At 39.2% G+C, this 4,385-nt stretch overlaps 1 long non-coding RNA gene across 1 annotated transcript; it reads left to right on the top strand.

The window, feature by feature from the left end:
- The first annotated feature begins 210 nt into the window (after window positions 1–210).
- On the top strand, window positions 211–2,311 carry LOC112487034 (uncharacterized). Its single transcript, XR_003049741.1, has 2 exons — window positions 211–379; window positions 899–2,311. It is a non-coding gene; the product is annotated as an uncharacterized LOC112487034 (long non-coding RNA).
- Window positions 2,312–4,385: the final 2,074 nt, after the last annotated feature.

Below are 4,385 nucleotides of genomic sequence, written 5' to 3'. Positions count from 1 at the left end.
AGATTCTAAGAATATCCATACCTTGATTGTGAATTCCAATGTATTTGTTCTGTTTTAGTCTAACATGCAGGTGGAATTGAACAAACTCAGAAGTTCAATGTATTTGTTCTGTTTTAGTCTAACAATGCAATGAATTGAACAAACTCAGAAGTTTCAAAAAGATCAAAGAGGAAATGACAGAACAAAGCATTGTTGTGATCAAAGGACTTTTTCTTTTCATTTTTTACCATTAACATTACCTCAACTTATTTGTTTTAATAATAGTAAATGTTCCCAACACTTTGGGAACATATTGATTAACATCCATTAACACATCAACGTCAGGTTGATCCAACATTTGTCCCTGGGGCGAATCCTGGCACTTGGACTTTCTGATATGGTTTGGTTTGTTTTAAACTGATTTTCAGGGTGTACATCAACTAAGCTCAATGTTAGAACATGGACTAATCATTCATTTTAAAATGAATTTTATGAACCCACGTGTATGTATTTGTATCTTTGAAAACATGTTCCAATCCAGGGTTCCATTTTCTTTGTCCCAGTGTATTTTATTTCAGTGGACAAAAAAAGTCAGCAGTTTGCAGCAGTTTATTCAAATCTCTTTCCATGACGAGGGCGGCGTCTAGAGTGATGTTTGCTAATGCGCTCTTTCCGTTCTGCACAACCAATGGCTTTTCATTTTGCAAATAAGAAACCTATCACCTTTCTGTCACTTGACCTGACCTTTGATCCTTCTGATCTTGAGGTGTGCACCCCATAACCACACCACTGTGACTCTGCACCACAATTTAGGGACGCCATTTTATGTTTATTTAAAAAAAAAAAAAAATTCAAGACAGAGCACACAAAGAGATGGCACCAATGGTAAGTTGTTGTTTTTTCTTTTTTCTTTCTTGAGGCCCAGGGTGACCGGTGGCGCCCCTCCAGTCAATAGGACTCTAGGCAACCGCCTATATTTTATACCCCAAGAGCTGCCCCTGCCTGCACCACTACTGCAACACTGCCTATGAGTTTATTGCAAATTTATTGAGACCCAACAAAAATAGTATCTGACTTTTTTATTCATATTGACCTGGAATTCAAATTGTCTTCCTGAAACCAACTGTGTAGCTCTGTCCTGTGTCTGTTGCTTAAACATAAGGAATTAAAAAAAATAATAACAATGTTGAGTGTTATTAAAAAAACAAACTGAAAAGCATCTGGGGACTTATTTACACTGAAGTTAAATAAGCTAAAAACAGCTGTCTGGCACCTCCACAGGAGGCCTTTACCTTCACCGTCGCCACCGCCTCCTCTGCTGCAAAGAAAGTTTTAAGTTTACATCAGGAAGATCGTGACTACAGGCATCATTAATCAAGGCCGCTGCTCAATTAATCAAAAAAGGAGAGTCTTACTCCTGCGACCCTGTTATCCAAACCAGAACCTGTGTGTCAATATGGGCCTCAGGGAGGCAGCCAGCCAGAACTGCTGCTCTAGGACCAGTCAATAGAGAAGCCTGGAGATCAGACAGTCCTCCCACACGGTGTCAGTGTCCGAGTCCTCAGAGAGACACACACTCGCGACACTATGAATACCTCAAATTAATGATATAGTTCAGGAATTTTAAATAGTGCTCTTATTAGTTAGTTAGTGTCCTTTAGTGACTACCTCAGAATTAATTGCAAAAACTGACAAGTTTGTGTCGCAGCACACGATGTCAAGCCACTACTGCTTCCGTCAGTTTAAATGTTAATGTTTTTTGTTTTACGGGAATTTTAAATCTTTATGTTTAGTTTAACCCTGTGGTTCTCAAAGTGGGGGGGAGGGCGTCCCCTGGGGGGCGCAGACGGAATTAATGAACGAACTGTAATGTAGCATATTGTCCAATGCTGTAAATGTTTAACAAGAGACTGGCGAAAAAGTGACTGGTTGAAGGTGGTGTACAATTAATATCTGATGATGATATCGCAAAAGTGGTCATTATTTTTAATTCTTGCTCTTGTTTTTTCGCTGTCACCTGTATAATCTGCTTGGAGTAGTGATTGCAGCCCCCGTGCAGTGCGCCCCCTGCTGCTCCCTACATACAAAATCTCACTCCTGCCAACCGACCAAAGTTGGCAATGCTAGCTTAAAACTGCGTAAAAACAGTTACATTTAAAATGTGTGAAACAAACCAAAATTTTCTCATGAACCCAAGTTTGTGAACCACTGGTTTAACCTCAGTAACATAAACCATTCACAGGGGACAGCAGCAGACTCACTACTTCAGTGTCCGTGTGGACACAAATATTCACTCAGTGGTCTAAAAACGTAATTTCCTGGCAAAAAAAAAGTACAAAATTAGTGTGTTAATATACACAGGTGAAAGAAAACTTTACAAAAATTGTCCTAAAAGCAATGTAAAAAAATGACCAGACCAGAACCACTCTTTCACTCGTGCTTCTAAATAACTTATCCCGTCAGTTCTACAGCGATGCATGTCAAGGCTGTTCTTTCCATCTTCTTCACCTCCTTCACCTCTACTTCAGTTGGGAAGGTTTCACTCCTTTACTCATCCTCCTCTTCACCTCCTTTCCTCATTTTCTACCTCAGCATTGCAAACTCTAACATTAAATTGTGATAGATGAAGAGCGGAGGGCATTCATACAAATCAATGACTTTAGCGTATGTGTCATTAGCCTGCAGCACGCACCCTGCGGTCAGCATCATAAATCACGCCCTGATCAGCTGTCGGCCGTGTCTCTCTGAGCTGCAGCTCAGTAAAACTGCATGCATTAACCCACACGTCGCTAACGCCACCATCATTGCTGCCACACCGGGAACGAGCTGCTGCCATCTGAAACAGGTAAGAAGGTGTGGAAGACGAGAAGCAAAAAACAGACTGACTATGCGCTAACTCTTTTTATTTTACTGGGACACAGAGAAAAAATGTACTTCAGTTTTACAAATTTACCTAATTTAAAAAGAATCCAGTCGTATCCCTTTACTTTTTTCATCTGAATCTGTCAATGTTTCAAAACAGTAGGTCATTCAGACACTGATACTAACAGAATAAAGTCTAAAGGATGTTTTATTTTTATTTTTAAATGTAACCATGTAATCAATACCAGGTATTACTGGTCCGCAGTAACGGCTGATACCGGCAGATTGGTCCTTGGTATAAAAAAGGTTGGGCACCGCTGCCTTAGAGCGATATCGAGTACTCTGGCTCACTTTTAATTACTGTAAATCAGGGGTGTCAAACTCACACTAAGTGATAGTGAGCCAAAATGAAAACCTCAGACTTTATATTTATTAAAACATTGACAGCAACTGTGCATGTTGACCCTTCTCTCCAGATATGGACTTTTTTCACGTGAAAACAAACCATAAGTTTTGCGCAGAATCTGGATCAACCAAAGTTTATTATTATAAACACATGAGAAATTAAATTAAAAATAAAACACATCAGTGATATTTGTTTCCTATTATGTATCTTTATCTGTAGTATTTCAAGTTCCTTTTTGATGTAAACACATGAGAAACAGCCCAACAACAACAAATATATATATATATATATATATATATGTGTGCTATAACATAGCGCATACACCGCTAATCCTCCAAAGTCTACCAGTATACAGTATAGGGCCCATATACTGGCGGGCGAATTCTAGTACACATTTAATATGATCTCACGGACCACATTTGGCCCCCGGGCCTTAGTTTGCCGTAGATAAATAAGTGACTTTTATTCATGCAGGCTAACATTTAGCAATCTGCTGTATTGTTACGTTCTGCCGTGAGTGTGAGGAGGCAGGGAAGATCTAATTGCAGCACGAGCGAGACTCTCTTCAGGTACAGGAAGTTCATTTTCAAAATCCATATAACAAAAACATTTACTGGAAACAGGACCGGGTAGAAACAACAGGAAAACAGGCATAAATCAAGAATCCAGAAATAAGGAATTCAAGAAAAAGGTACACTGAAAACCAGCACAGGAGACATGGAAACGTCACAATGACCATGAACAATGAGCTCACATAGACGAGAGTGAGTGAGAAAGGTATATATAACCAGGGCACCAGGTGACACCAGTGAGACTAATGAACAGGTGATCACAGGTGAACGTAATGACACTGATCACACAGCAGACACAAGTAGGAGGAAAAGGAGATGGACAGACCTCACAATGAATATTATAACTTCTAAGTAGACATGGAAATGCAACCTTTTATTTGTTTGTAAAAAAGACTTCTATTATTAACAGTTAACATTTGCCTAAGTTTGTGTCAACTTCAATTATTTTCAGGAGGAAAAATAATTAGTTGAGTGATTTCCACAGTAAAGTTGGATTTTTGAAAAAAATCATTTGGTCCCAAACTTGGCCAGTTCAGCCATTTCTGTTCTTTTTCCAACCTCCTAAA

This window comes from Cynoglossus semilaevis, chromosome 5, assembly GCF_000523025.1.
Source record: "Cynoglossus semilaevis isolate Cse_v1.0 chromosome 5, Cse_v1.0, whole genome shotgun sequence".
Lineage (NCBI taxonomy): Eukaryota > Metazoa > Chordata > Actinopteri > Pleuronectiformes > Cynoglossidae > Cynoglossus > Cynoglossus semilaevis.
The sequence above is the reverse complement of the archived record's forward strand: the minus strand, read 5'-3'. Positions and strand labels throughout refer to the sequence as shown.